Here is a 23,409-nt window from a genome sequence, read left to right as displayed (position 1 = left end):
TTATAAACGACCCCCCGGTCAACATCAGATGATACGTAGTAACTTCTAGAAGTACCTCCAGTTGAAATTTTTTATCTGGCACCGATCGCTACCAAACTGTATTTGATCATCAATATAATGCATTTGGGGCTATAAATCAAGTTCTGGAGAAAGCTGCAGAAAACGATAAAAACATACTTATACTTTAGACCATATTTTAGTATGAATATGTGAATGAAAAAGTATAACGTTGCTACACCCTGAACAATAGATATAGGACATTGAATGGGCCATAATAATGTAAATTTAGCAATAGAATTAAAAAAGTTATAGCCCTGCAAAGAAGGGGAACTTCTCCATAGACAAATAGAGCTGGCTAGGGATGGTAAATTATGAATTTAACCATGGCGATCAAAGTGTTAAGATGATTGAGAGCTGTTGTTGTTGTTGTTTACATATCCAATCTGCGTTCTCTGAAATATTGCATAATATACACAGGTTGCTCTGATAGGCCAATCGGTCACATATAGCTGCTTTGATTGGCCAGATCAGTCAATCCCACTATGTCCGATTGGCTCATCAGTCACATCTAGCTGAGTGATCAGTGCCTGTGGTGTGAGACAGAAGTGTGCCTCTGTTATAGAAGGCCACGCACCCTCAGCCTATCGAGAGCTGGCTGTGGTCAGAGGGGCTGCACTATAACAAATCAAATAAGCTGAAAAATGCATACTTGTGAAATTAACAGTCCACAATAAGCATATAGATAGATAGAATAGTGTATTGATTTAGAATGGAATAACACATATACATTTGAACACAAGATGAACAGGTATACATATCACCATTTACCAATAGGATTAAATAAACACAATAAAGCCATAGGCTTGTTTTCCATTGCGGTCCTTCATCATTGGTGTCCTTGGAGTTAAGTACTGGTGTGTGGACGTGGGTGTTTGTAGTGTCTGACTCTGTATGTCAGGATGTGCAATATATTGCTTACAATCAAATTGTTACCTGTGCAATACCAATAATGCATGCATACATACATTAATATTACATTTTATAAACAATAAAATACAATGAAAATGCATTGCAAAGCAATGTATGACTGAATTAAAACATCGTTGTACTGGATCTTTAAGACTGGGTCTCGGCTAGGACCCTACAACACAATGCCATTTCAATACTATGGTCACAGTATGATCTAGTTTCACACTCTACATGTATCATATTTATATCATAATATCATAATATGTATAGCAATATTATTTACATTATGTTAATGCAATTGACAGATATATATTAATACAAACTATATATTCTGATATAAGATTACTTTAATTATTGATTGAAGGTTTAGGAGACAAATTTACCCAAAATGGTATATATCTTTATATTTCTATTTGTTATTTAATATTTCTATTTCTTATTTGGAAAAGAAAAATGTATAAATGTGCAGTTTATATAGTGTAGTGCTCTGAGATTGCACACACCATGTAATGGAAATGAACACATTGTGGTCTCATGCCCTAGACTTGCAATAAAAAATAAAACATATAGAATTACATGTCGTGATGTGCCCTGTATGTTGAACTTGCAGTAAAATGTAAACATGGAATGTTATAGCTAACAGGTGCAGTTGTGACTAACGGAAACATTTAAACTGGCTTTTGTGGGAGACTGGGGAGCGTTGCTCGCTTGCCATGCCATCATTTGGCAACAATGAGTGAAAATCCCACACCGTCTGCAGCTATGTGTCCTCATAACCAACCAATGGTATTTTAATAGTAGTATCTAATAAGTGTCTAGTGTGTCAACATCGCAAATACCGGCATGGTTCTACAAACTCTTTACAGGCTCAAGCATCACCTTACACCTTATACCCTTTCATTACCACACTACAAAGGGTTAACCGTCTGTAGTGTGGTAGTGAAAGGGTTAACCTTCTGTAGTTTGGTAGTGAAAGGGTTAACATTATGTAGTGTGGTAGTGAAAGGGTTAACCATCTTCTGTAGTGTGGTGGTGAAAGACACACTTCTTCAACCATTATCTGAAAAAATAAAAATAAATCTAACCCTAACTAACCTTACCGTCATGCACTTGTCCTAATAAACGAACCTACACTGTAGCACTCAACACTTGAACATTGTTACTCAGCTGATAGAGTTGTGCCCTTCCTGATCAGTGACTTGTCGTACAGAACTTGTAAGTCGCTTTGGATAAAAGCGTCAGCTAAATGACTAAATGTAAATGTAAATGAAAGGGTTAACCATCTGTAGTGTGGTAGTGAAAGGGTTAACCGTCTTCTGTAGTGTGGTCGTGAAAGGGTTAACCGTCTGTAGTGTGGTAGTGAAAAGGTTAACCATTTGTCGTGTGGCAGTGAAAGGGTTTAACCTTCTGTATTGTGGCAGTGGAAGGGTTAACCCTTTGGTGGTGTGGTAGTGAAAGGGTTATACTTGTTCCCTATCTGATGGCTTGTTCTCGGCCATCACGTATAGAACATGTTTGCATAATGATGTCAAACATCATTGTTCACAAACAAACGGCTTTCTTGAACAGGTCTGTTTAACGCCACAGATGATGAGTGGCTTCATCAGATAAGAGTGTGCTGTATGTGTTGTATTCTCCAAGTTTGAATACTGAATAAACAACATTACACTTTAACATAAACAACATTACTACACGTTGCTTTTGTCCCATTTTGGTATTCAAGCCCATTTACAATAGCAGAGTCCCTGGTTAAGCGAGAGAGTGACATGTGAAGAGCGTTTCATGTTTGAAGAGTCACAGTGAGAGCGAGAGCTCTTGAATGATTCCGCTCAGTGGGGCTCGTTCTCACGAGATGACACGTGAGAGGGGAAATTATTTACATTTTTTAAATGAATCAAACGCAGCTTCAATTCTGCCGCCAACGAATAGGATAAAAAAAACTTTTGCCGGTTGTTCCTGTCTTTCTCACTGCCTGTGAATGTGCGTTTTGTGCAAGCGCGCGCATGCGTGTGTACTGTGTGTACATGTACACGCACTCTCTTAGTCGACATTGTCAATGTCAAATCTAGCAGAAGCCGGCACTGGAGCCCCAGTTGTTGAATGTGTTTCTTGTCACAGCCCGGTCTTTCATCTCTCGGAGTGTGTAGAGAGAGCTGCTTTGCAAGGGAAATTGGGGGTTTTGGCAGACAGATCTGTAAAATATAATCAGAGGCACCCGGAGATGGAAGTGGTTTAGCTTGCCTACAGACTGCCAGCCCTGATTCTGTACGCTGTCACTATCTTACATATTGTCTACTCCTCCTCTCGCAAACGTTGAAGAAAGGAGCGGGGAAAAAAACAGCACTCGGTCCTGTTGTTGTTTCACAGCAGTATTCCTGCATTAACCCTTTCACTGCCAAACGGTTAACCCTTTCACTGCCACAATACAGAAGGTTAACCCGGTCACTGCCACACGACAAAGCGTTAACCCTTTCACAACCACACTACAGGAGGCTAACCTTTTCACTACCAAACTTAACCTGTTAAGCCTTAGGGTCCCCCAATTGGGGGAGAAATGTGAATTCTATCTATCTTTTATCGTAAAACTGCGAGGAAATTACTAAATCCAGATGTAACACTGCCATTGGAAAGAGGAGCTTTTCCCTATCCATAGATGTATGATTTGCCCATAATAAGGTCAAGGTCAAGTTCAAGTTAAATTTTTAATGTATAATTAAAATGGATTATAATTTATTATTGTATCTACAAATCCTTCTGTTTAATAATCTTCCCTTTATTAATTTGCTTAGATTTGATGTACACTTGATCTCAAGAAGATGGGGAATTTTTATTGCATTATTTGTTGCATTATTATTATTATTATTATTATTATTATTATTATTATTATTATTATTATTATTATTATTATTATTATTATTATTATTATTATTATTATTATTATTATTATTATTATTGAATGAGCTCAGTGAGCGAGCTCGGTGGTTGCACAATTGTAACATGGTGCACTGTTATTCTCCTTTGTTTCATCACAATTTACTCAAGCCTAGTAGCAGACACAATATTTCTGACACTGGAAATACATACCCCCAGGTCCCTAAATGTCCCTAGATACCAAGAACATGCAAATTGACCTTGTAGAAGTGGAGCAATCTTCCATTTACTTGGGCATGTACCTTTAGGCGGAATTTCTGAAAATAGGACTAGGGCTTAACGGGGTTAACCCTTTCACTGCGACAATACAGAAGGTTAACCCTTTCACTACCACATGCCAAATGGTTAACCCCTTCAGTTAACCGTCTGTATTGTGGTAGTGAAAGGGTTAACCTTCTGTCGTGTGGCAGTGAAAGGGTTAAGGCACAAATCATTCCGTGTTCACGCTAACCACATGTTCTACTAAACGGAGATCAAAGGAGCAAGTGCGATGGCTCATGATAATGCTTGCTTGACAAGCCTGATGGTTTCACATGTAACCTAATTAGTATTGAGTTGGGAAGCAGCATGGGGACTGGGTGCTTCGAGGCGCTGCCTGAAGATTGATTTCAAGGTTATTATATCTCGTTGGAAGAATATCTTTTTTTGCAAGAAGGCTCAAATCCAGTTTCCGCAGATTTGCTTTATCTTTAAACTATGTAGTGCAGAGACGTTTGAATTATGATCTAGCCTACATTACCGCTTCCCCGGCTGGCTAATGCTGGTTTATATGGGTTAATGCCTTCATACACCCAAACCCCTTGAGAGTCGTCCGATGTAATGATGTGCTGGAGGACTGGGAAGCCTCTGTTTTACATTAACCTGATAGACTCTAGTGGGAATGTGAAGGAACCTGCCATGCCTTCCTTAGATCAGTGGTTCTCAAGCTGGGTGTAGGGACCCCCGTGAGGGTCGTAATATGGGGGTTGGGGGGGGGGGGGGGGGGGTGAAATGATACATTTCATCCTAAAGCCATCATTAATCAAGTTTAATTTCTAAAAATGGAGAAATAGAAAACATAATTTTGCCTCAAAGTTCACTATTCTGCCTATACTTGACTATGTAGGGTGGGTCACAAAAAGGCATCTCTCTGTTTTTTAGGGGTCACATGCCGAAAAGGTTGCCACTGCACAGTATGCACAGAAGTCTTAAATGCCTGGACAAGTTAATTAAGTGGCAACTCAGATATCAGTTTATTTAATTTTTTTTTTTATTGTGGGTGAACTGCCTCTTTAAACAGACTGCCAGTGCAGCATAATAATGAACATGGTTATTAAATCATATTTCTAGGGGAAGATTCCTGTACAGTGTGTCTTAAAGGAACATGCTAACATTATGGGAAATGCGCTTATCATCTTAAGAGTCAGACAAGAAGATAGATACCAATTTCATCTCTGTGCGTTCAGTAGAAAGCTATCCGGCTGCAAGCTAGCCTAGCTTAGCACAAATTAATGGAAGTGGATATGGATCAGCTAGCCTAGGCGTTGGGCAAAAACACTAGAGTTTTATGCTAGGCTAACTGATCCTTATTCACTTCCATTAATTTGTGCTTACTGTAGCTATCTTCTTGTCTGACTCTGGAGAAGATGGTAAGCGCATTTCCCATAATGTTGACGTGTTCAAACCAGAGAAGAGACAAATAAATCATTATGGCTACAACCCAGGTTCTTACTGATGCTATATGCTGCGTCTAGCATCACCACTGGAGGCAGCTTATAGGCAGTTTATAGCATAAGAACTCAAGTGAATCAGTCAAGGTCTCACCTAATGTCTTCACTATCTCGTCACCTTCCTGGTTCACACGCTCCCAAATCGAGGCCAGCTGTAATTTCTAAATAAATGTTTGGCAGATATTTTCCTTCCTTCCCTAAATACATCTTTTAGCAGTGGTACAGTAATTGATATTGATGTCTGCTGGAGGAACGGCTCCTTAATCGCAACCTGAGATCAGGGAGCACAGTTGTGTGTGAATAAATACAGTAACTGCTACCTTTTAATGATGTGTTGTTTCTACATATGTGTTGCTGGGTGGAGTTGTGGTAGGCCTGATGGATGAAGAGGCCCTGTTATGACCGTGTGATCCTGGTCCTGGGCCCTCGTCCCATGGGGTTTCAGTCGACACTCTTTATTTGATCACATTTAAAAAAAATACTACAATAATAAAGCACATACTACAATAATAATAATAAACAGAACATCACCAGACAATAATAATAACAATAGAATGGCAGTAGAAATAACAACATTTATAAAAATTATAAATACAGAACCTAAAAATTAAAACAAATTATATTATCACAAACACCACAAAAGACATTAGACATTTCCTCCCCCACTCCCATCCCCCCACCCCAGGACCCCAGGACCAACACCCCAACCCCGCTCTGCCGCAATATAGTGGCCTTAACTTTCTGTTTCAGTTGACACTCTTATTAGAAACACTGAACGCACGCTCACTAACAACAGAAGTACATTGGAAGGGGGTTGTTTGGGTTCGATTTTTTATTTTGTTTTTATTTTCCGTTCATTCCATATTTAACTGTGAAAAATGTAATTACTTTTAGCCATAGTCACAGAATATATATATTCAAATTGCATTCACTTCCTTCTCTGAATCATCTCAATGAATCACTACTCCTTTCTTTTTCACCAGTGTCTACATAGACCCTGTGTTAACCCCCCTTCCTCCTCCCTGCCTCAATAATGTCCTTCAAAATGAATGTTTCAAGTTTCAAGTTTCTTTAATAGTTGTCATACAGAAGTACAGAATACTTTTATACAAAATGCTTCTTACTGTTACGCTCCAGAGACTGTGCAAGACAAGATAAGTATGAAATAAAATAACATAGTATAGCATGTAAATTAGAAGTAAAAAAATTAGGTCACAGTGTTCAGTATAGACATATGTACAATGTTCGATGCAGAATAGACGTAACTGAGTTACCATATAATATACAATACTGTGTAGTGTACTAATATACAATACTATATAGTGCAAGGCAGAAATAGGATGAGGTGCAATTTAGGTACAATTTACAGTAGGTGTACGAGTTGTAGTGCAAATCCTTTATCAATAAATATAAAGTGTGTTTGTGTGATCTAAAGTGTGGAGAGTGGGTGCTGCAGTGTGTTGTTTGTTTAAGTGAGTGTGTGCGTGTGTGTGCTGTGTGCATTTGATGGTTGTTGCATAGTGTTTATTGTTCGTTTAGCAGCCTGATGGCCTGGGGATAGAAGCTTCTTCTGAGTCTTTCTGTGCTCGCCTTACGACTCCGGTATCGCTTGCCTGACCGCAGCAGTTCAAAGAGGCAGTTGTTCGGGTGGCTCGAGTCCTTAATAATTCTCTTAGCCTTCCCCTTGCACCGCTTGTTGTAAATGTTCTGGAGGGTGGGAAGCCCCCCTCCAATTGTGCGTTCGGCTGAACGTGTCACTCTTTGTAGTCTGCTACGGTCTTGTGCAGTGCTATTCCCAAACCAGGAGGTGATGTTGCCAGTCAGGATGCTCTCTATTGTACATGAGTAGAAGTTCCTAAGGATCTTCTGACTGACTTGGAACTTCCTTAGGCGCCTGAGGAAGTAGAGGCGTTGTCGTGCCTTCTTCACAACACTGTCAATGTGTGTGGTCCATGTCAAATCCTCGGATATGTGGGCTCCGAGGTACTTGAAACTGTTCACTCTCTCAACCGGTGCCCCGTCGATGCTGAGGGGGCTGTAGTCCTTGACCCCCGACCTCCTGAAGTCCACAATCATCTCTTTTGTTTTGCTGACGTTCAGGGAGAGGCAGTTCTCCTGACACCACTGTGACAGGTTCTCTACCTCTTCCAGGTAGGCCCTTTCATCGTTGGCAGAGATTAGGCCCACCACTACTGTGTCATCAGCAAATTTGATGATGGTGTTGTTGTTCCGCTGTGCTACGCAGTCATGTGTGTACAGGGAGTAGAGGAGGGGGCTCAGAACACAGCCCTGGGGGGCCCCTATGTTGAGCGTGATGGATGAGGAGGTGCAGTTGCCTGCTCTTACCACCTGGGGTCTGCCCGTCAGGAAGTCCAAGACCCACTGGCAGAGGTCATAGTTCAAGCCCAGGTCCCTGAGCTTGGCTATGAGTTTGGAGGGGATTTTGGTATCGAATCCTGAGCTGTAGTCGATGAACAGCATTCTCACATAGTTCCCCTGCCTCTTGTCCAGGTGTGATGCTGCTGTGTGCAGCACATGGGCTATGGCGTCCTCCGTGGACCTGTTGGGGCGATATGCAAATTGCAGAGGGTCCAGGTTGATGGGGAGGGAGGAACAGATGTAGCCCTTCACTAGCTTCTCAAAGCACTTCATGGCTATGGAGGTGAGGGCTACAGGGCGGTAGTCGTTGAGGCAAGCGGGCGTAGATTTTTTGGGTACAGGGATGATGGTGGACTTCTTCAGACAGGTGGGGATGACAGCCTGTTCCAAGGACAGGTTGAAGATGTCAGTGAATACCGGGGCCAGTTGGTCGGCACAGACTTTTAGGACGCGGCCGGGGATGCCATCCGGTCCTGCTGCCTTCCTGATATTCACTTTTTTAAAGATCCGTCTCACCTCATGCTCTGTTACCCTGAACACTGAGTCTCCATCAGCAGACCCCCCCCCCCCATTGCCGTGGTTTGTAGGCTGGTGTTTTTATTCACAGCCTCAAACCTCGCATAGAAGGAATTGAGATCATTTGCTAAGGAGATGTCACTGTTCAGTTTGAGGGAGGTGCCTTTGTAATCTGTCATTGTTCTGAGGCCGTGCCACATGCCTCTAGAGTCAGCCTGTTCAAACTGAAGTTCAACTTTATCCCTGTAACGCCGTTTTGCCTCTATTACTGCTCTCCTGACGTTGTATCTTGCCATCTTGTGTTCTTCCATGTTGCCTGTCTCCAGCCCGGTGTTGTATGCTGATGTGCGCACTTTCAGAGCCTCACGGACGGATTTGTCTACCCAGGGCTTTTGATTTGGGTAGATTTTAATCGTGGTGGAGGGGATTGTTTCTTCTACCAGAGTACAGACATAGTCAAGCACCGTTTCAGTGTATTCGTTAATATTGGCTGTGTTATCACGGAATACACTCCAGTCTGTGCATTCAAGTGCAGCTTGGAGTGACTCCTCTGACGTCACGGCCCAACGCTTAACCTCTCGCGAGACCACCGGCGTTCGCTTGAGACTTTGTTTATACTTTGGCAAAAGGAATATGGCGGCGTGATCGGACTTACCGAATGGACTAAGAGCCTGTGACTTATACCCATTCTTAAATTGCGAGTATACATGGTCTAATATGTTCTCGCCTCTGGTGGGACAGGTCACATGCTGATAGAAATTCGGCAACACCTTTTTAGGCCAATTAATTTATTAGCGGCATCGTTTGAGCTGAAGAGAGTATTCAAGGAACATGAGGATTCTGGCTGACTGGCCACACAACAGATTCATCAAACGGCTGCAACAGTGGGATGGTTCAGCGCTTTAGCAGATGTATTTAACCCTTTCACTACCACACTACAGAAGGTTAACCTTTTCACTACCACAGTGCAGTGCACAGTAGTGGTCTGCAAGGGCCTTGAAATGAAGCCCGTACCCAGCCCGAGCCCGTGAACTTCAGGCCCTGCCCGAAAATAAGCCCGACTGTAAATAATATTTTAGGCCCTAGCCCGCGTGAAAACCAGATTATTTTTTTATTATTAATTTTTTTTTACATTTTTTTTAAATATTCGAAACACTGTTTTATATGAACTTAATAAATAAACAAAAACGAAAATGTTCAATAGGTCTACCTAAATAACAGATAGTGAAAACGAAAGAAACATTAATATATATATTATAACATATAGCCAAATTCTTTTAAATTTTTTTGTTTTAAATATTCTAAACACTGTTTATATATTAACTTAATAACTAAACAAAAACGAAAATGTCCAATAGGTCTAACTAAATAACACATATGCTGAAAACTAACAAGCATTATATAGCCTTTTTTCGCAAATTCTATTTCCCAGCGAGTCTCGTAAAACTCGTAATTTGAAGGCTATATGGAATCTTCTTTGACACACACACACACGACGCAATAGCCTATTCAGTCACTGTACAAACAAACAGAAAACATAAATCAGATTTCGAGCAGAGCAACATTTATATAATGAAAGCGCAACAGAACAGGGCAGCAGCGACGTCACCCCAGTCCCCACACACCAGCAAATAATAATAATCAAACTCACCACTTCGCTGTGTTGATGTCAGCAAGGCGTTGAACAACGTTAACAACGTTAACATCCAAGAACAAATTAAAACATTCGCCAACTGGCTATATTCCAACTTCAACCTATGCCGCTTCAGTCTGGTTAATTTGTTCATCATCCACCTGAGCCGCGCGCTCCCCTCGAGTTATCCCTGCAGGCTGCGGAGGGAGACATCCAAATGTTTCCAAAAATGCAACTTTCCCTTGACTATTTTATCTGTTAACCTATACATCTTGACTCCTCAGACACGAGGCTTTCACGCTCTGATGACAGCACTACGTTACGCGAAAATGAAACAGAAACTTAAGGTTATCCTATAACCCTAGTTATATGAGTATAGCGAGCAAAAAAAAAATTAAAATAAAAGACGCAATAAAAAAAATAAAAAATTAAAGAGGGCACTGCCCGGCCCGGCCGAGCCCGAATTATTTATTTAAAAACAAAGCCCTACCCAGCCCGAACCCGTCGGGTCGGGTAGGGCCCCGTCGGGCTTGGGCAAGGTTGCAGCGCACTAGTGCACAGTCACAGTGAAAGGGTTAACCCTTTTGGTAGTGTTGTAGTGAAAGTGTTAAGATAACGTTAACCGTCTGTAGTGTGGTAGTGAAAGGGTTAACCCAGGGGAGGAAATTAGGCCACTTTACTGGCCAAATGCTGGTATTTTTTACGTTTGGCTGGTAAAAAAAATCAGATACCCGCCAGTTGGCTGGTAAGCCAAAAAGTTAGTTTCCTCCCCTGCTGGCGAGTATACAAAAAAATAAAACATTCTGCAATCACTGCACTGGCAAACGGTGCGCGTCTTCTGAGTGTTCGCTTTAGTTGACAGTGCCACGAGAGCACTGCACAAGACCACCCGCGGACATATAATGTTTAATAAACGTTTGCGCAGTACTGGCCAACCCGCGGACATATAATAATAAAAGTCCCGCGGTACTAGGCTAGCCATCAGGAGCACTCGCAAACAGATAACGTTAAACACAGCAGAAGATGGAAAACAGACAGACTGACCAACGGGGAACTGCATCCAACCCTAGTACAACCCTTGAGTATAAGTTACTAAGGACACATTTAAATCACAGAGGTGTAATGTTAGTCTACTGGAACTGTATACAGTGGTTAGCTTCTAGTTAGCGTTTTAGCTATAGCTGCTTGCTAGCTAACGTTAGCCCCGTGTGCTCAAAGCAGCCAGCTAGGTGTATCTGTTATGACTATAATGTTTCCAAAAAAGCACCGGACTACGACGTAAGGTTAGACATTTTATTTCATGCTCAAAAGCCCCTGGCTTGCACATCGCAGTCACGAAAGGGGCTCAACCAGTGCACTGTGCACAACAGCACACCAACCCAACTGACGTTACCACAACACTTTGACGGTACTGCACAGCACTGTCGTAAGACCACCGTGCTGTCTTAAAGGCACAGTGTGCCTACCCAGATGCATACACAACATTGACGCGGCTTGACATACAAAGAAGTAATTATCACAATTAGCGATTTTTTGTCTGGTAAAAAATCTGTTTGGCTGGTAAAAAAAATCAGATACTCGCCAGTTGGCTGGTAAGCCAAAAAGTTAGTTTCCTCCCCTGGTTAACCCTTTGTCGCATGGCAGTGAAAGGTTTATCCTTCTGTATTGTCGCAGTGAAAGGGTTAACCCTTTGCTAGTGTGGTAGTGAAAGGGTTAAGATAAGATAAGATATTCCTTTATTGATCCCCTTGGGGAAATTTGAGTGTCATAGCAGCATGGGGGAGGGAATGTATTGGCAGGGGGAAAAATACATAAATATAGGCAATACAATTAAATCTGAATAAAAAAATATGAGACAAATAAGGTCCATAGCGGACCTAGCTTCCTTCTCAACCTCTAGTTTGACCAGCTCCACTCCCACCATGGAGCTAGCCTTCCTCACCAGCTTGTTCAGTTTGTTGGTGTCCGTTGAGTTGATGGAGACTGTAAACAGACTCACTTGGTAACCCAGAGTGTGTTTATGCCAGATTGAGATGGACAGAGAAAGGTTTGTGTGTGTGTGTGAGGACCAGTTTAACCGTACCAACTCGTGGGTGAATAATGAATTGAAACCTGATATATGATATGTAAAAAATGGGTTAATAATATGCAAACATCCATAAAGGACATCTCCTTACCCACCTTTTAATGAAACCAATCGCCTTCCTTGTATTCAGTGAGGCACCAGAGAAGGAATGGAAGCTGACCTGAGCTGGCATGCACATTGAATCGATAATCAAAATGACCAATTAAGCTAAGTGACCTCAGGAAAATGCACCTTTTTAGCCATTATTATGTGTCTGGCCCCGTGAAATCATCTGCATGTTTCATCCCGGTGCCCTCCTCGGTAATTGAGCTTTGACACTGCGAGAACATAACAAAATGTACATGTTCGAAAAGGAGTAGGAAGAAGTATACACTTATTTAATCCTACCCCTTTTCCACTACTCAAAATGAATGTAATTCCTTACTAATTAAAAACCTTACAAAACAAATATATATATATATATATATGTGCAAAACATAATAAAAAAAAAATATATATATATTGTGACAGATCTACTCTCCCCTCCTTGGGATATGTAAGGTAAGGCAGATATATCCGTCACGTGGGTAGGACTGATTAGGACTGATGTAGCACACCTGCACAGCATTAGGCACATTCACACACACACACACACACTCACACACACACACACACACACTAGCTGATGGCGCTGATATAGTACACCTGCACATAATTAGTAGAGACACACCCCACGTGCACTCACAAGCATCTCACCCAGTACATTAACCAGGGGAGGGACATAGGTTAGTTGATAGTAATTCAGTTTGAAGATGAGGTTAGTCCAAAAGAGTTATTTATAGGGTATATGGTGTTTAGGGTTAGGGAGTTTGTTCAAAACCCGCTGAGATGCTACAGGTGCCAGGAGTTTGGGCATATAGCCGTTACGTGTAGGAAGAAGCTGAGGTGTGCAAGATGTAGCGGGGAACATGAATATGGGAAATGTGGAGAGGGAGTGGGGCCGAGGTGTTGTAGTTGTGATGGGGAGCATAGTGTAGCGTTTAGGGGTTGTGAGGTGATGAAAAGGGAGGTAGTGGTTCAGAGAGTGAGAAAGGAAGGTAAGATGTCGTATGCAGAGGCAGCTATGGTGGTAGGTCAGGGAGATCAAGGTAAGGAACAGGGGGTTGGGGAAGGGCATTTGGCAGAGGGTAGTGCAGGAGGTTAAAAAGAGGGTGTGGGAGGAGAAGTTTAATATTGTGGCCTTTGTGGCAGGGGTTGTTAATGCTACGGCTTTGGTTAAGGGCAGAACGGAGAGGATTAAGATAAGATAAGATATTCCTTTATTGATCCCCTTGGGGAAATTCAGGCATCATAGCAGCATGGGGGAAGGGGGGGGCTACAGGTAGTAAAAACAACACAAGCAGTGTAAACAAATGTCAATATAATTTACTATCTAACTAACTGAAATATATATTCACAGTATTCACAGTGTCGCATAAGGTGCAGTATGCATCAGTTAGTGTTATAATTTACTATCTAACTAACTGAAATAGATTGAGAGATTAAGGTGATTGTTAGAGTGGCAGTTCAACATTTGGGCATGGAGGGTCTGACATGGCAGGAAGTGGTTAAAGAATTAGAGAAGGGGATTGTGAATGACCAAGAAGTCCAGAGTCAGCTTGTAGGAGGCAAGGAGTGTATCACAGAGGGGGGCTCAGTTAGGGAGGAGCAGCATTAGCTGCACTTCATGGTGGGGAAGGGGGAAAATGGACACTGTAGGGCAGTGGCGGCTGGCCGATAGGGGCGCTAGAGCGCCGCCCTCCCTGGTTAAAAGAAGAAGAATACGATTTTTTTTTTTTTAAATGTTGGGTCCTATAAATAAAATAAACATGTTTAAAATGAATAATATTTATTCATTTTAAGTATGTTTGTGTTTCCAATGCACAATATAACGTTAATATATCAAATATAAATAATTGTTTTCATTAACAGGAAGTGACTCCTTTCCGTAGCCGCATTTCTCTTGGGCTAGACGCAATAGGCGTCTATTCTTTCCGTAGCCGCATTTCTCTCGGGCTAGACGCAATAGCGCTTACAGTGGGCGTGCACTGGTTTCATCGCTGTATCCGTCGCAGCCAATCAGTGCGTAACACGCTGTGCGTTGAAATATGATGTATTATGATGGAAGCCGGGCGCTTTTCCAAGTGATCTATTATCATCTAAGCAAGCAGCGTCGAGACTTTCCGTAGCCCCATTTCTCGGAGACGCTCTCTGATTGGCCGACGCCAGTATTTTCCGTAGCCGCATTTCTCTGAGACGCTCTCTCTGATTGGCCGACGCCAGTTTCTGGTTAGGAAGTTAGTTAGTTAGTTACTCGATGCTGTTGTGTTGTGATGCAGTCACTCTGGACAGTGGATATACATCGACAACAACAGTCTGGGACTGTGGGACAGTGGACATTATACACTTTATCAAGCCCTCCGGCTGGACCACGTTTCAACTAAACACAGTGAGTTAAGGAGTTAATGCGGTCTCTCTCTGTCTCTCTCTCTCGCTCTCTCTCTCTCTGTCTGTCTCTCTCTCTCTCTCTGTCTCTCTCGCTCTCTCTCTCTCTCTCTCTCACTCTCTCAACACAGCGTGTTAATTTCGCTGTGGGTATTGCATAATGGCTGAATGAATGAATGGTAACTTGTTTAAAATGACAAGATAGGCCTATATATATGTGTTCATTATTGGATTGATGATCATACGTGTACTAGTGTAGTATGAATCAATTAACTCGACTTAACGTTGGTAACGTTATGAGTCAGTATTCGCTTGGTCAGCTTGGTCAGATGCCCGCGACCACCCAAATGTAGCTCACACCAGCCGCCACTGCTGTAGGGGATAACGGATTCCAGAAGATAGCGGTAAATGCGGTAACGAAGAAGAAGAGGAAGAGAACTTGCAATCATACTACTAGCGTAGTATAAGAACTAAGGAGGGCAGTAATACGCCACACTGCCGGAAATTCTAAAGAAGAAGAAGAAGAAGAAGTTAGTTGAGCGGAGTTTGGTGTTGGAGTTGAGAGAGAGTTATTAGTGTTCAGAGTTTGTGACGGTGAGAGGAAGTAGAGGAGATGAGATTGTGTGATAGGTGTGCCTTGTTGACGACCCCTGGTACGGCTGAGAACCCCCCCTGTGTACTGACCTTGTTTGGACCGGACGACGACCCTGAACCCTGGACAATCCCTCTTTCTGTTGGCAAGCCTGAATTCGTATATCGACCCCGGAACGGTACCCGACTATTCTACTGCTTTACCGCTCTGGATTACTGCCTAAATCAATAAATATTCGTATTGATTGATATTGCTTTTGTGTGGACCTTCATTTTTGTCCTATCGGGTTCGTCACAATATATATGTAAAACATGAAAGAAATAAAATAAAAATGTAAACAGCCGTGAATGTCAAATCCCTTCCTCATCCCTGTACCTTGTGAAAATGATTTCTTTATAATCTGAACCCATGCTGTTTCATAATATTGAACAGTAGGCGTTCAACATTAGAATTTTGAAACACTCTAAATTCCGAGTGTGTGTTAACATAGGCTTACTCCGAAACAAAAGCTACCAGTAAGCAGGCTGAGGTTAATTAGATCACCTCCATGAACGCCCGAAGGTGCTAATCTGCCCTTAATTGAAAGGTTTGCCGTAAATCAGACGAAACCCTGCCCCATGAGCTCTGAATTAGCCCACATGATTCTCACTAATAGTGACTGGATTTAGCAAAGTGATTTAACTCTTTATTGCCTGGGGGGGGGGGTCAAGGTATATAATTTGGAGGTAAAATGTATGGGTTAGCGTGTTCCTAACAGCTTGTCTTGTTACATTTAGAAAGACGTCGTCTTCGCCCCCGGTCTGTGTGATTTCTCATCAGATCCCTGTGTTTCGGTTTAAGCTTGTCGGTTCTCAGTGTGTCTTGTTTGTTTACGTGTGACGTTTGGGATAGGACAAGTGGATAGGACTGTGGGTTGTTTGAAGTGGGAGGGAGAGAGAGTGAGGGGAAAGAAAGGAGAGTAGGGGGGGGGGTCCTTGTGGTATTACGCCAGGGACGCAGGAATCACCAGGAAAAGCAGCCACTTTCCTTTCAGCCATGTTAATAGATTGGACCATTCAGACGGGCTCCGCGGCCAACAACCCCATCTTCAGCCTCAGCTTCTCTGCGAGCCGCGAGCGCCTCTATGTCTGTGATTGGAGCAGAGGAGCAGCATCTCTTGTGTGATTGGAGCAGAGGAGCAGCATCTCTTGTTGACTCGTGATACGGCTTCTGCTGTGAACAGCTGGGCTCCTGTTGGCATCATGGTGTATCTCTCTGGCATCACGTTTGTCTTCGCAAGAAGGTTCTCATTGACACTTGGAGAGAATGAAAAGACTTGATTTCACAAGAGACTCTCTGCTGTATGTGTGGCAAGAGAGGCTCCGCCTCGAGGCAGAGAGGAGATAGATGAGCAGATTGACAAGCAAAACGTTCAGAGACAGACAAGCAAGCAGCCAGACTGCCAGACAGATATATATATAGATAGATAGATAGACAGACAGACAGACAGACAGACAGACAGACAGACAGACAGACAGACAGACAGACAGACAGACAGACAGACAGACAGACAGACAGACAGACAGACAGACAGATCCACTAGAGCTTCAGACAGACAGACAGACAGACAGACAGACAGACAGACAGACAGACAGACAGACAGACAGACAGACAGACAGACAGACAGACAGACAGACAGACAGACGGGGCAAACAGAGCGGTTCGGATCATTTTCATGATTCTTGTACACATCCTTCTTGCCCCCCACCCCCAAAGAAGAAAATAAAAATCCTTTGGAACCTTCAGCAAACTGTGCACTCTGCACTGGCGTGTGGTCACATCATTTGCAACAAGTGTCTTACATTTTGAGTCGTAGTGTTTTATCAATGACACCAGATGTGCTCATTGTGTTCAACTTTTGCTGACTGTGGCTATCATTTTGCATCACGTGCTCATTTGATCAGAGATCTTTGCAACATGTGTTTTAGCAAGTGTTTAGACTTGTGAGAAAAGGGGATTGAGTTTTGTGTGATTGTGTCTACAGGTGAAATGTGTTTATGGTTTTGCAAAATGGGGGCTAGTTTTATTGAATGTGTTTAGGGAACTGGTCATTTGGTTTAGAGTATTGTGTTTTGTGTTTTAGCAATCGTGAAAAACTGTATTCATCCCTAATAGAAGGACAGACAGACAGGTATTCAGGCCTCGTCTCAGGCTGCTTGTCAGTGAAGATGGACAGCTTGTTCCCAGCACAGTGTCAACACAGTGACAAACCTCTCCTCTCCACCAAAATATTTTAGAAGTCAGCTTCTTGTAAATAGCATTCTCCTCTACTGTCACCCTTTCCAGCTAGGCTGTAACACAACGGGAAGCAGCTGTCAGCAGCAGGGCTTGTGCCGGGTCCACCGCACTATGCCATTAGAACAGCGGCTCTCAAACTACGGGTCGCGACCCAAAGTGGGGTCGTGGGTAGGTGGCAGTGGGGTTGCACTGTCATGGTTTTTTTTTCTTATTTCACCTTTCTGTGAGGGACAGCTGTCTATTTTTGCTTTATTTCACCTCTCTGTGAGGGATAGCTGTCAATCCCTGTTTCCTGTGGTTAATTGCCTCATGGGTCGGCAGGTGTGTGGGCTTGATTGCACCTGATGCAGTACAGCTGTGCCTATGGCCATGTGGAGTCTATTTAAGTTTGGAGATCGCAGTGTCAACTGCTTTTTCATTTCCTAGTGTTGGTTGTCCTTTTGGTCACGCTCATTATATTGAAGTGTAGTCTGATCTCTGATTCAGAATTGAGCTTTATGGTAGTCATTCTTATTTTAGGCTACTCACGTGATTCTACACATAAACTCCCTTAGTGGAGGTTTATTGTTTTACTTTTTCAAATAAACTCCTTTTCAGGAGGTATCCTTGTGGCTTATTTACTTTTATACTATCTCTTTATTGAGAGTAGTCCTGTTTTTTGGGACTTGATTTATTTTCTTAATTACTCACTTTGAGATTTCCACCTGTAAAGGTTGTTTTCTGTTCTTAAATTTTTCCCCTCTCCTAAAATATCTGCGTAAGCAGTCTAGTGGTTGTCCGTGTCACGGATAACTTTAAGAGTCCCTGTTATCTGCTCACGACCCACACACACACACACAGCCCTCACATGCACATTGGCAAGTAAAAAAGAAAAATATCAATATTAAAAAAAAAATTAATGTATGTTCTGGCAACATATTTTGGCTAAATATGCCTCATTTTATAAATGCGTATTTCTAATAAATATGCATGGTCAAGTTCAACAACGTGTGCTTTTATTTTGATATTCCTTAATTCCACGTTGAAATTACGCGATACGTGATGTGTGGTTGCAAAAAATATTCCTAAAAAAAATGGGGTTGTGGTATAAAAAAGTTTGAGAACCCCTGCATTAGAAGATATATAGTGAAATATTGGATTTAAATTGATTTAGGAATGCATTTCGCCTCACAATTATTATTATTATTTTAAAGGAGCAACAGAGTCTGCTAAATATAGTAAACAGTGTTCCATAGGTGGACAAAATGCTCTGACTGTGGCCCCAGTCAAGGCAGTCTAAAAACTGGCCCTGGATCAGTGTCGTTCACCCGATGTTCTCTGACTGTGGCCCCAGTCAAGGCAGTCTAAAACTGGCCCTGGATCAGTGTTGTTCACCCGATGTTATCTGACTGTGGCCCTAGTCAAGGCAGTCTAAAACTGGCCCTGGATCAGTGTCGTGAGCATGATGCCAGTAAACTGTTGGGTTCTCAATTAACACTACTGTAGCTTGCAAGGTTAGGAGTTTTTACCTGAGGCAAGCATAAAATTCCCACTGCAGTGAAATCAGCAAGCAGACACACAGCCCATGTGTTGTGGTGAGAGGCGTCACAGAGAACGAGAGGAGAGTTCTCTCTTACAGGTAATTGCAGTATCTGTTTCACCTAACAGATAGTGATTTCTGAGATGTGTGAATTATGTGTATGGGGATAGTGTGTGTGTGTGTTTTTTATGTGTGAGTGTGTGTCTGTGTGTGTGTGTATCTATGTGTGTGTATCTGTGTGTGTGTTTTTCTTTTTACGTGTGAGTGTTTGTGTGTGTGTGTGTTTATGCGTGTGTGTGTGTGTGTGTGTGTGTGTGTGTGTGTGTGCGCACACGGGTGCGTGTGGCCCTGTTATGTCCCGCCGAGTGCTCCGATTAAAATTCCAGACGTGTGATGCTATGTTTTTATCTCTGTCTTTTTTCGCCTCTGCCTGAGAGGGCTCCTCTCTCTCTCACCCCCCTCCTCCCCCCCTGAGCAGGGTCCCCTCTCTCTCAGCCCCCTCCTGAGACAGCCAGACTCACACTCACTTCAGTAATCACAGTCACGCATGGGACTTAAAGGAACACGCCAACTTTTTGGGAAATTTGCTTATTTGCCATCTACCCTGGAGTTAGACAAGCAGATGCATACCCTTTTCTTCTCTGTGCATGCATTAAGCTTAGGGAACAGCCACACTGTTAGCGTAGCTTAGCGCCATTCACTGGAAGTAGGTGTGCCAGTGTAGCCTAGTTCCCAACAGTCACGAAATACACTCCAATAAACAACAGGGCTTTTGAGGTTATGAAATCACTGCGACCAGGCAGCAGTGGTTCGGCAAAAATAGTTGTATTTGGAGTGTATTTCGTGACTGTTTGGAACTAGGCACACCTACTTCCAGTGAATGACGCTAAGCTAGGCTAGCGGTGCGGCTGTTCCCTAAGCCTAATGCATGCTCAGAGAAGAAAAGGGTATGTCTGTCAGCAAATTTCCCAAAAAGTTGGCGTGTTCCTTTAACACTTTGACTGCCTAAAAACGCTTTACAGCGTCATTGCTGGCGATGCTAAAGTTGCCGGGGGACGCTGTACAGCGTCCTTATATCAATATTTCAAAAATCTGCGATCTGATCCATAATGTCCCTCCGCTGGTCTGAGAACCACCAGCAGGACCCACTGAGCTCTCTGGCGGTTCAGGAGCGCCATCTGGTGGCCGATCGCGCAACCGCTTAACAGGAAGCACAGTGGAGGTTGTGCTACATGTCCGTATTGCTTCCGGCCACTCGGGATAGGTTCCGGCATTCTAGCTCGTCACTCTACATAGCGATCGATTGCCAATAACTCGATAAACAACATGATTTGGACGTATATACCATTATACAAGCTGGAGATGGACCGGGTAATAATATATCCCATAATGATAAAATTTCTACTCGACGATGATCGCCCAACGGCGCGCGGAGACTGGGGTGAGTTTCAGCGTGTAACGTTACCATCTTCGATACTAACTGCTTTTATCAACATTTGACCCACATTAGATGATTGGTATAACGCTGCCCACGGAATTATAAACGCCCCCTCGCCCATCCGGTCAACATCAGATGACGTGTAGTAACTTCTAGAAGTACGTCTAGTTGGAATTTTTTATATCGCGCTGATTGCCATCAAACTGTATTTCATCATCAATATAATGCATTTGGGGCTATATATCACGTTCTGGAGAAAGTTGCAGAAAGAGATGAAAACATACTTATACATTAGACCATACTTTACTATGAATATGTGAATGAAAAAGTTTAACGTTGCTACACAATGAACAATACATATAGGACTTTGAATGGGCCCTAATAATGGCAATGTAGCAATAGAATTTAAAAAGTTATAGCCCTGCAAAGAAGGGGACTTTCTCCATAGACAAATAGCGCTGGCAATCTATGGTATATCATTAATTTAACCCATGGCAGCCAAAGTGTTAATAACCTGGCTGATTTAGCCTAATCGACAATTGTGTTTCTTACATGCAGTCATGCATCGTTTGACGAGGACCTTTTGCTTACCGGACACAGGCCCTGTTTATCCATTTCCCTGGTTCGACTAATCATAATTGGGTCAGTGAAATGTGTCTCAAGATATTTAGGGGTGTGTGTGTGTGTGTGTGTGTGTGTGTGTGTGTGTGTGTGTGTGTGTGTGTGTGTGTGTGTGCGCGTGTGTGTGTGTGTATCTATGTGTGTGTATCTGTGTGTGTGTCAGGCCACGTGAGCGGATCGGCGCGGCCGAGAAATCCGCTCTTCGCTCTTTAAAGCTTGGTCCGCTCCGCTAATCACTCATGTTGACCCCGCCCCCAAGTCGCTCTCCGCTCGCTCACCACTCACCTTGAATCGAGCGCTCCCCGCTCCCCGCGCCAGATCGCTCGGCAGATTTTTTTTATTTTTGGAGCATGGTGTAAATTAGCTCAAACTACAACAGTCTACACCCCCTGGGCCCCTTAACAATTGTTTGTATTGAGCCGCATTGTAATTGTACCAATTCTGCAATGTTAAATAACGTTGTTTATCCATTCACTAGCTCTATTAAGCGATGATAGCTAGCCGAGCCACAATGCTATGGTCGCTGCCATTAACGTTAGCATGTAAGCTAACGACAACAACAATGGCGTCGATACTTTTTCTAACAGGAGTGAGTGACAAAGCCTGAACAGGATATCACAGGTTCACCCTTCTCATTGGTTGAAAATGGCCTTCATGTTTGTACATCGGCCATCTGTTGCTTTGGCATTGTACTACATGTATATTAACATCAGTGTTAAACCACTGTGAGCGGCCTGGAGTGGATTGGAGCGGAGGAGAACTCTCGCTCCGGACGTCGCGCTGACACATTTTAAAACCCACTCCCCGCTCACGTCAAAACCGCCCGCTCCGCTCCCCGCGCCGCTCACGCCCCGATCCGCTCACATGCACTGGTGTGTGTGTGTTTTTTTTACGTGTATGTGTGTTTGTGCGTGTGTGTGTGTGGTGTGTGTGTGTAGGTGTGTAGGTGTGTAGGTGTGTAGGTTAGGGATGCACGATAATTATCGGGCCGATAATTATCAATTATGACGTCATCCCGATAAACTCGATAACGTTATTGATAGCTCCGATAACATATAATAAATTTTTTGGTTAAAAGAAATCCGGTGTGGGTGGATTTGGATGAAGGGCGCTTGTTTTTATTATAGCCTCCTCCCGTTTTGCCAGTACTGTGGTAAAACTGATAGCGTGTGGTTTAGGAACAGGGAGTTTTTCACAAATCGAGCGCTCCCTTTCTTGGCTGTGACGTAGTCACGTTACATTCGGAGACAGACAGTCGATCTGCCAATTACGTCCCACGGCTTGCACCCACCTCTTCTTCTTACCACCAATCAGAAGCTCTCGTTCGTTTATTTACCTCCGGATTGTCAGCCATTACTCTACTCGGAGCTAACGTTATCTCCCCGCCAGCCACATTGACAAGTACCAGCGCTTATACATTACTGGCAAATGTCTTGTTGCACGTGTGGCAACGAGCGTCGTCAGCATCGACTTTAGTAAAATAGACCCAGACTTTTGAACATTTCGTTCTCTCCGCCATTATGAGAGCAGAGCTGTCTGTACTGAGTCGGCAGCGCAGCACCCGTGTGAGTGAGTGTGTGTGTGTGTGTGAGTGAGTGTGTGTGTGTGTGGGAGGGAGCCCGCTCGCAGGCAGAGACAGAGGCAGGAAAGATAATAGACAACGGCCAACAAGATTAGTTTGCGACGTTTAAATTCCTCAAAAAAAACCTCCATAATTTCTCGAGTACCGATAGCAGTACCGATGACGTCGGAGCTTATAAATACTAAAAAAAAAAAAAAGATAAAAAAAGATATATATATATATATATATATATATATATATATATATATACAGTTAAAAAAAATTTATAATACAATAAATATTGGTTATCGGTATCGGTATCGGCTTGAGGAGCATAAAGTTATCGGTATCGGTGTCAAAAAATCAATATCGTGCATCCCTAGTGTAGGTGTGTGTGTGTGTGTGTGCGTGCGTGCGTGCGTGCGTGTGTGTCTATGTGTGCGTCAACGACTATTGCCTTGCAACAGGAGTAGCGAGGACCCGTAGCATTATTGTTATGAGTGTCTGTACATGTGGACAAAGGCTGGTGAAATGACTAATTTCCTCCTGTGGGAACCTTGCATGGTTGCCTCTGCCGTTGCTGTGTGAATGTGTGAGTGGATGCTTGAATGTGAGGAACAAATTGTATTGCTTTGGATAAAAGCGCTATACATTTTGAGGATCGCCAAAGTGCAATACCGGCCGCATCCTGCCAGTATCTAACTCTGTGTTACAC

This window comes from Notolepis coatsorum (genome assembly GCF_963971535.1).
Source record: "Notolepis coatsorum genome assembly, chromosome: 8".
Lineage (NCBI taxonomy): Eukaryota > Metazoa > Chordata > Actinopteri > Aulopiformes > Paralepididae > Notolepis > Notolepis coatsorum.
The sequence above is the reverse complement of the archived record's forward strand: the minus strand, read 5'-3'. Positions refer to the sequence as shown.